The sequence below is a fragment of the Tenrec ecaudatus genome, chromosome X (genome assembly GCF_050624435.1).
Source record: "Tenrec ecaudatus isolate mTenEca1 chromosome X, mTenEca1.hap1, whole genome shotgun sequence".
Classification (NCBI taxonomy): Eukaryota; Metazoa; Chordata; class Mammalia; order Afrosoricida; family Tenrecidae; genus Tenrec; species Tenrec ecaudatus.
The window spans coordinates 23,821,315-23,830,236 of record NC_134548.1 but is presented as its reverse complement, the minus strand read 5'-3'; the positions used below and the strand labels follow the sequence as shown (position 1 = coordinate 23,830,236).

The 8,922-nt window shown below is 45.2% G+C and overlaps 1 pseudogene; it reads left to right on the top strand.

Annotated features, from left to right (window-relative positions):
• The first annotated feature begins 6,955 nt into the window (after positions 1–6,955).
• On the top strand, positions 6,956–7,975 carry LOC142434868 (Krueppel-like factor 3 pseudogene; annotated as a pseudogene).
• Positions 7,976–8,922: the final 947 nt, after the last annotated feature.

The following is an 8,922-nucleotide window of genomic DNA, read 5'->3' as shown; positions in this document are numbered from 1 at the left end:
TTTCTTGTATTCTCAGGAGAACCACGCTTGGGGACTTCCGGAGCTCCTGGGTGGGGGAGGTGCCATAGATTCCTGTTTTGCATAAATTTGGGCCAAATTTTCCCAGGTCCCCTTCAGGGCATCTATTGCCATGTAGGTTTTGCTGTGCTGGCAACCAACAGCTGTGTGTCAGACAGAGAGGGCCATTATTTCAAATTTCCAAGGGTATGATTTTGAAGATCTGATTAATTAGAAATTGACTACAAAGCCTTTCTCCTAAACCACCTCTGAATGGACTCAAACGTCTTACCTTGGTGATAGCAGGCTAATGACTTAAATGTGTGTCAGAGGACAAATGTGTTCCATAGGATTTCCAAGGTCTGAGTTTTGAGACCAATTTTGCTAGGTCTTCCTTCTGAGGTACCTTCGGTGCACTCAAACATGGAATCTTTGACCAGCAGCCGAGAGACAGGCTTATTTGCACCATAAATGTGGGTCAAAAGAGAATTCTTATCTGTAGTATTTTCAGGGACTGATTTTTTGGAAGGAATTGGCCAAGTCTTTCTCCTGAGGCACCCCTCAGTGGATTCAATCTTCTCATTTCGATTGTAGCAATGCAGGGAAGTAATGGTTTGCTCCACCCCTCTGTTTCAGAGAACTCTTCTCTAGGGTTTTCAATGACTTTATTTTTACACTTAGTATTCCAGGGCTTCCTTCTGTGCACCTCTTGGTGAATGCAAACATTTAACTTTTATTTTAGACTCACAGGGAAATAACTTGTTGTACCTTTCTTTTGTGTCAAAAAGGAACTGTGCTCTGTAGAATTTTACCAACTGTAGACTGAAGGTTGGTTGACAGACCTTCTCCTGGCTTGCCCTAAGTGGACCCAACCTTCCAATAATCACGTTTGCAGCCTAGTGAGTGGCTTGTTTGAAGCTCCTGCCACCTTGTGCATCTGAAGGGAAGAGTGCTCCATCGCTCTGTCAAGGGAAGATTTTCTTTAAGTTGGATTAAGGCCTTTTACAGAAGTTTGCCTTGGTGGACACCAACCTTAAATGTCTGATTTATCAGACAAAGGGAATGAATTTTTGCACCACTGTGTGTCAGAAGACAAGTGTTCTCCATGTGATTTATAAGACCTGATTTTCTGGAGTTCAACTGCCAGGTCTTGTACTGAGGCACCGCTCGGTACATTCAAACACCTAACTTTTGCCTTAGCATTCTTGAGAAGTAACTTTGCAACACTCCTGCGTATCAAAATGCAACTCTCCTCAGGAGAGATTTTTAGGGCTCATCTTTGGGAAGTAGATTTCCAAGGGTTGCTTCTCATGAGACTCTCAATGGACTAAAATTTCTACCCTTGGTATTACCAGCCTAGCCAGGAAACTCTTCACACCAACCCTGTCAGTCAGAAGAGAATTGTGCTCCTTAGGATTTTAAAGAACGGAGTTTTAAAAAATAAACTCCAAGCCTTCCTTCTGAGGCCCCTCTAAGTGGACTCATACTTTTAACCTTTGTATCAGCAGCCTCGTGAGTTAACCATCTATACTACCCTTGTGTCAGAATAGATCTGGCCTCCATCGGTCTTTCAAAGGCTGACATTCTGCAAACCAAATTGCCACGCCTTTCTCTGTACTCACACTCTGTACTCACACTCCTGGAATTGGTGTTTGTAGATTAACCTGTCAGCTGTGTGCCGCATATCTATGTGATGGAAGAGAACACTCCCTGTAGGGTTTGCAAAGGCTTAGTGTTTGCACTTAGATGGCCAGGACTTTCTTCTGAAACAGCCCTGGCCAGACTCAAACTTCACTTTCTGTTAAAAGCCCAGGGGCATAACTATTTGCACCAGCACTTCATGTCAAAGCACAAAGCCCCCTAAAAGCCCTGATTCTACACAGCATTTACAAATGCTGACTTTTTTTAATTGATGGCCAGACCTTTCTTCTGATATACCTCTATTCTTAGGCCACACATCTTTCAGGAAGCAGCCTAGAGAGTAACCTTGTTTCCTGGAAAGTAAGACATCCCCTGAAAATAAGACCTAACTACAGTTTTACCTCTCGCTGAAATATAAGTCTTCCTCTGAAAATAAGACCTCCCTGAAAATAAGCCTCCCCCCAAGCTACCTTAACTCTGGACTCTGGACAGTAAAGACGGGCGGCGCCGCAAATCTCACTGCTGGCTGCATTCAGCCAGAGCATACAGGGCGTGTGAGTTCTCTTTTAATAAAACAATAAATGGAAAAATAAGACTTCCCCTGAAAATAAGAACTAGTGCATCGTTGGGAGCAAAAATTAGTATACGACACTGTCTTATTTTCAGGGAAACAGAGTAACTGTTTTCACTTTCCCAGTGCATCAAAGGAAGTGTCCTTCAGATTACTGAGGGCTAACTTTTTGGATGTAGATTGCAGGCCTATTTTGAGGCACCTGTAGGTACATTCAAACTTCAAATCTTCTTGTTGGTAGGACAGGGAAATACAGTAGATGTTTGCATCACCTTTGTGTGTCAGAGAACAAATGTGCCCCTGTGGTTTCCAATGGGTGATTTTTTGGAAGTAGATTTCGAAGGCTTTCCGGCAAGGTGCCTCTGGGTGAACTCAAATTTCTTAAGTTGATTGTACTGACCTATGAGGGAAAACATCTCTTTATCACTCCTGAGTGCTAACAGAATTATTCTCCCATAGTGCTTGCAAGGGCTGATTTTTGGTTTAAGTTAGGTTGAAATGCAAAAGTTGTCTTTTCATTTCCCTTTTGACTTATATTTAATTTATTCCAGTTATTAACATTTTATGCTTTACAGAGATCCTTTTTTCCATTTTAATTTTCATTGTTGTTAGGCTTTCTTTTTTTGTCTTTTGTGCGTGGATTTGTGTGTATGTGTCTTCACTGCATGAAATCTAGAATAGGTAAATCTATGGTGTCCTTAAGTAACTAAAGAAATTGCTTAGGTCATGGCAGGGGTGGGGTAGGGAAAATGGGGGCTAACAAGGAGTATAAGAAATATAGATAATCTAAATTAGGTTGTGGCAATGATTGCACAAACCTTCTTAATATGATTGATCATTTGAATTGTATTTTAGGTCTCCTGGATTTCTGAGGACCAGATTCCTGCCGGCCTGAAGACAGGGTTGCAGGCCTATCTCTTGTGAGTTCCATGATATGGGGATGCTGGCTCCTGTGTTCCAAAAGGGGGGTCATCACCACCCAAAGTAGGGTGGAGTAGGATTAATCCCTTCTGATTTCAGGGTTGGGAGAATCGGTCTCCCAGGTACAATAAGCAGGAGAAACCCACCCACAGACCAGGACTGGAATAATAGCTTAGGGGTTCCATGGAATGATGCCTCAGGGTATTACAGGTCAAGACTGCCAACTATGCAGTGTGGACTGACAAGAGGCAGGGACACCTGCCCTCTGGAACAGTGAGGGTTACAAAGCACACCTGAACTCCAAAAGGTGTGTCCACATGCTCCTATGTTCCAGAGGGGTAGGCCATATTTATACTGATAATGAGAGGGAGGGACAAAGCCCTCGTGTACTGAAACAGGCAGAGACACAGGCTTCTCAGTTTGAGGGCGGACCATCACGGCCCTGGGAAACAGAAGGTGGGCTGATATCCCCTGCAGTCTAAGACCTGGGCCAAAGGCAACTTAGTTAAGGGGCACCATTTCTCTAGGGAATAGAAAAACAGACCTAAATCTTCATAAACTTTATGATGTGGAGATATCGCTTCTTGGGTTTAAAGATCACGGCTACCAGCTGATTGACAGAAGGCCAGGTATGCAATGGAGACTCTTCTCTACTTGCTGAGAACCGTCTTATCTCAACCCCCTCTCAGGGCCATGCACCTCTTAGTTCACTCCTGACAGGCTTCACAGACCTCTTTCTGCTCATGATCCCTCTCAGGGCCCTCAGGACAGACCCCTCTCATCCCACCTAGGACAGACCTCTTCTCAGGTTCTATGCCTCTCAATGTGTGCCTCATTTAGCTGCACCAAGAACCAGCGAGCCCTGATTTGAGAATCAGCTTGCTGCCCCCAAACCGTCAGCTTTATGTCTCTCTGGACTCCAGAGAATGAAGATAACAGTCTCTGGGCTTCAGGGAAAGGTTCCAGCTATGACCCCACCTCTTCCATGCCAGGGCCAGTCCGACATCTTTTGGATTTCTCAAACAGGATGCCATTGGGGTTGGGTTTGCAGTTGCCTCAGGCCTCATGACTCCAGGTGGAGCAAGTGCCTTAGCTCTGATGATACGTGAGGCAGCCACCCCGATCAAGGCCTGGTACCCAATCAAGGGCAGCCAGTCCTCTTGTCCTGTGAATCCAACTCGGATCAGGTGTTGCAATCCATGAACTGACAAGCCATCATCACACCATCTGTTGTAAGATTGTTTTCTCAGTTCTTCTGCCTCACTCTGATGTTACAGCATTTGCTGCCCCGATCACTGTTTCCTTCTGTTGTGATCAAGTTGCTGTGGATCAGGAACAGCTTGATGGCACCTAAAACAACAACAACAAAATAGAAATAGGTTGTTCAGTATTGTCAGGTGTTTTCAAGTATATTCTCACTCTCCAGGTCCCTGTGTACAACACAGTGAACCACTGCAGGGTCTCCAGCATCCCCACAATTGTTCCTATGGTTGAGATTATTGTTTAAGCCATTGTTTTGACTCATCTGGTGGAGGGCTGGCTTTCTTTATTCTGTTTTATTTTTTCTCTCTTCACCTCCATTTTTACTGTATTTTTAATTTTTTTATTTGTTTTATCAGGGGCTCATACAACTCTCATCACAATTCATAAATACATCAATTGTGTAAAGCACATTTGTACTTCATTGCCCTCATCATTCTCTCCACTTACACCCCTGGCATCAGGTCCTCATTTTCCCCTCCCTCCCTACTCCCCCCTCCCACATGGACGCTTGATATTTATAAATTATTATGTTGTCATATCTTTCACTGTCTGATGTCTCTCTTCACCCACTTTTCTGTTGTCCGTCCCCCAGGGAGGAGGTCACATGAAGATCCTTGTAATCGGGCCCTCCTTTCTAACCCATCCTCCCTCTAGGTTCCCAGTATCGCCACTCACACCACTGGTCCTGAAGTGATAATCTGCCCTGGATTCCCTGTGTTTCTAGTTCCTATCTGCTCTAGCCAGACTAGCAAGGTAGAAGTGGGATCATGATAGTGGGGGAGGGGGGAGAGGAAGCATTAGAAACTAGAGGAAAGTTGTATTTTTCAACATTGCTATATCACACCGTCTGACTTGTCTACTCCCTAAGACCCCTCTGCAAGGGGTTCTCCATTGGCCTACAAATGGTCTTTGGATCTCCACTCTGCCTGACCCCCCCCCCTCATTCACTATGGTGAATTTTTTTGTTCTGCTGATGCCTGATACCTGATCCCTTCAACACCTCCTGATCACACAGGCTGGTGTGCTTCTTCCATGTGTGCTTTGTTGTTTCTGAGCTAGATGTCTGCTTGTTTACGTTCAAACCGTTAAGACCCCAGATGCTATATCTTTTGATAGATGACCATCATCAGCTTTCTTCGCAACATTTGCTTATGCACCCATTTGTCTTCAGCGATCGTATCATGGAGGTAATAACACTATATGATTTTTTATTCTTTGATGCCTGATAACTGATCCCTCGGCACCTCGTGATCACACAGGCTGGTGTGCTTCTTCCATGTGGGCTTTGTTGCTTCTGAGCTAGATGGCCACTTCAAGCCTTTAAGACCCCAGACACTGTATCTTTGGATAGCCGGTCACCATCAGCTTTCTTCGCCACATTTGCTTATTCCCCCACTTTGTCTTCAGCGGTTGTGTAAGGAAAGTGAGCATCATAGAATGCCATTTTAATAGAGGAAAGTATTCTTGCATTGAGGGAGTACTTGAGTGGAGGCCCAATGTCCCTCTGCTACCTTAATACTAAACCTATAATTATATGCACACAGATCTATTTCCCCATCCTCATATATAAATATATTTGCATATATACATATCTTTATCTAGACCTTTATAAATGCCTTTGCATCCATTTTACCAAACACGATGTCCTTCCCCATGGACTGGTCTCTCCTGATAACATGTCCAAACCTCATGAGCAAATATAGCCATCTTCTTTACCAGGAGAATCGTGGCTGTAATTCTTCCTAGATAGATTTCATTGTTCTTTAGGAAGTCCACAGTCCTGTCAGTACTCTTGTTAAGTACCACAAATCATATAATTATTTTCTTCTTCAATCTTCTTTTTTCCACGTGCAATTTCACCTGCTTATCAGGCAGTTGCAAATGTCCATGAAGGAACATCCTTGCCCTTCAATACTCCAGAGTTGTCTTGTGCAAAAGATTTATGCAGTACAATGTTTCCATTGATTTCTTGACTGCTACTTCCATGACCATTCATTGTGGATCCAAGCAATACAAAATCCTGTCTCCATTTATCTTGAAGTCACCTATTGGTCCCACTGTGAGGATTTTATCCTTCTTAATACTGACAATGAGGTGAACAATTCAATCTTTTATCTTCAGCAGTAAATGCTTCAAGTCCTCACTTTCAGTAAGAAATGTTTTTAGTAAGATTTCTTGCAATTGTTATTCCACATTCTTCTTCATATACCCATTTTTTTCTGATTATTTGTTCAATATAGAAATTGAAGAAGTGGCCAGCCCGGAGAAGCTCTCAGAGCTAGCGGCGCCGGCGTCATGTGACTGCCCGGAGTTGGTGCCAGGAGCCAGGAAAGGAGCCGAGCGGAGCCGGGGCTGAGCTGTAGAGCAGAGCGAGAGCCTGCTGCACATGCGCCTGTCCTCCTCCCTGTCCCTTGCGGCCGCTGACCAACCGGAGCGCTGATACTACTGCCTTCGCAGGGCCTGGGAAAGCCCGGCTCTGGGCCTCATTTCTGGCCTGCTGCGCTCTGCGCCATGGCTAGCGAAGCTCAGCACCAGAGCACCCTTGAAAGTTCAACCAAAAGAATGCTCATGTTCGACCCCGTCCCTGTGAAGCAGGAGGCCATGGATCCCATCTCCATTTCCTACCCGTCAAATTACATGGAGCCCGTGAAGGCCAATAAGTACGGAGTCTTCTACTCCACGCCTCTGCCTGGTAAGTTCTTCCAGAACTCCGAAGGCCTGTCCCACGTGCAGCTGGAGCCTGTGGACCTCACCGTGAACAAGCGTGGCTCGCCGGCCGTGCCCGGGAACTCCCCTTCCTCCCTGAAATTCCAGCCGCCGCACCGCCGCGCCTCGCCCGGCCTGAGCATGCCTTCTTCGAGCCCCGGATGACCCGCCAGCTGGCGTCCAGCGCGTGCCGCTGTCCATGCCCCAGTCATGGCCGCCGTGCTCACCCGGCACGGCATCCGCAGCCCGGGGATCCTGCCCGTCATCCAGCCCATGGTGGTGCAGCCTGTCCCCTTCATGTACACAACCACCTGCAGCAGCCACTCATGGTCTTGTCCGAGGAGATGGACAATTCAAACAGCAGCATGCAAGTACCTGTCATCGAATCCTATGAGAAGCCTTTATTACAGAAAAACATTAAAATAGAGCCGGGGATCGAGCCACAGAGGACAGACTATTAGACTATTATCCTGAAGAAATGTCATCCTCTTTAATGAACTCAGTGCCCCCCCCCCACAGGCGTTGTTGCAAGAGAACCACCCCTCCGTCATTGTTCAGCCAGGGAAGAGACCGTTGCCTGTAGAGTCTCCAGACACGCAGAGGAAGCGGAGGATACACAGATGCTACTACGACGGGTGCAACAAGGTGTACACGAAGAGCTCCCACTTGAAAGCACACAGGAGGACACACACAGGTTAAAAGCCCTACAAATGTGCCTGGGAAGGCTGCACATGGAAGTTTGCTCAGTCCGACGAACTCACCAGACATTTCCGGAAGCACACTGGAATCAAACCCTTCCAGTGCCCGGACTGTGACCGCAGCTTCTCCCGCTCGGACCACTTCGCCCTGCATAGGAAACACCACATGCTGGTGTGAACGCCGCCATCCCCTGCCGCCTCGGCGCAACGGCCCGCCCTCCTGGCTCTCTCTCTGCCCTCCTGGCCATCAGCTAACTCATTTTTTACATGTACATTTTAATTTGGATTCAGCTGGTCTGAATCTTGGAATCATTCAAACTTCCGTATGGTCATTAGTAGATCTTCTCTAATCCTCCTTCTCCTTACCACGGGTCAGACCTAAAGAATGTGAAAACTTTCGTTTTGTTTTGCTTTGTTGTTTTCTCTTTCCCCAGGGGATGCTAAGCAAGCCCTTCTTACACATAGGTTTAATGTATTAGAACAAGGGAACGTGTAACTAACATAACAGGTTGTTGGTCTCTCCATGTATTCCTCAAAAGAATGTCAAAGTAAATGTATTAGAAATACAAAAAAAAGAAAGAAATTGAGGAACTATAGTAAACATAGAACCCTTTCACCCAACTGTACTGATTTAAAACCATGCAGTATTGCCTTGTTCTCTTCTGTAGCCTTTTGATCCAACCATATACAGGTTCTCCAGAAACACAATAAATTGATGGAATTTCCATGAGTTAGTGCTCCATCAATGTCAGCAGTTTATTTATCTTCCTAGAATATCTTTCAATTACAAACAGAAAAATACAATGAATAAAGAGAGGTACATTTCAAGAGAAGTAAAACCGATGTAATCAGTACTTCTCATTATAGCATCTAGAGATCTGGGCTAAATACCACTAAGCTTGTAGCATTCATTACTGTATTTAAGGGAAAATCCTTGAGCACTATTTGAAAATCAGTACAAAACGTATGTTCTGATGCTGGTGGCATCTTGTTGCTGTGTGAAAGAGGGCATGTTAAAGGCACCGGATGATGGCAAAGATATCAGTTATTCCTGGGGTTAGTTATTACTCATTCCTACTAAAATGAATATTAACTGGCTTATTCTCATTTGGTTTTAACTGAAAA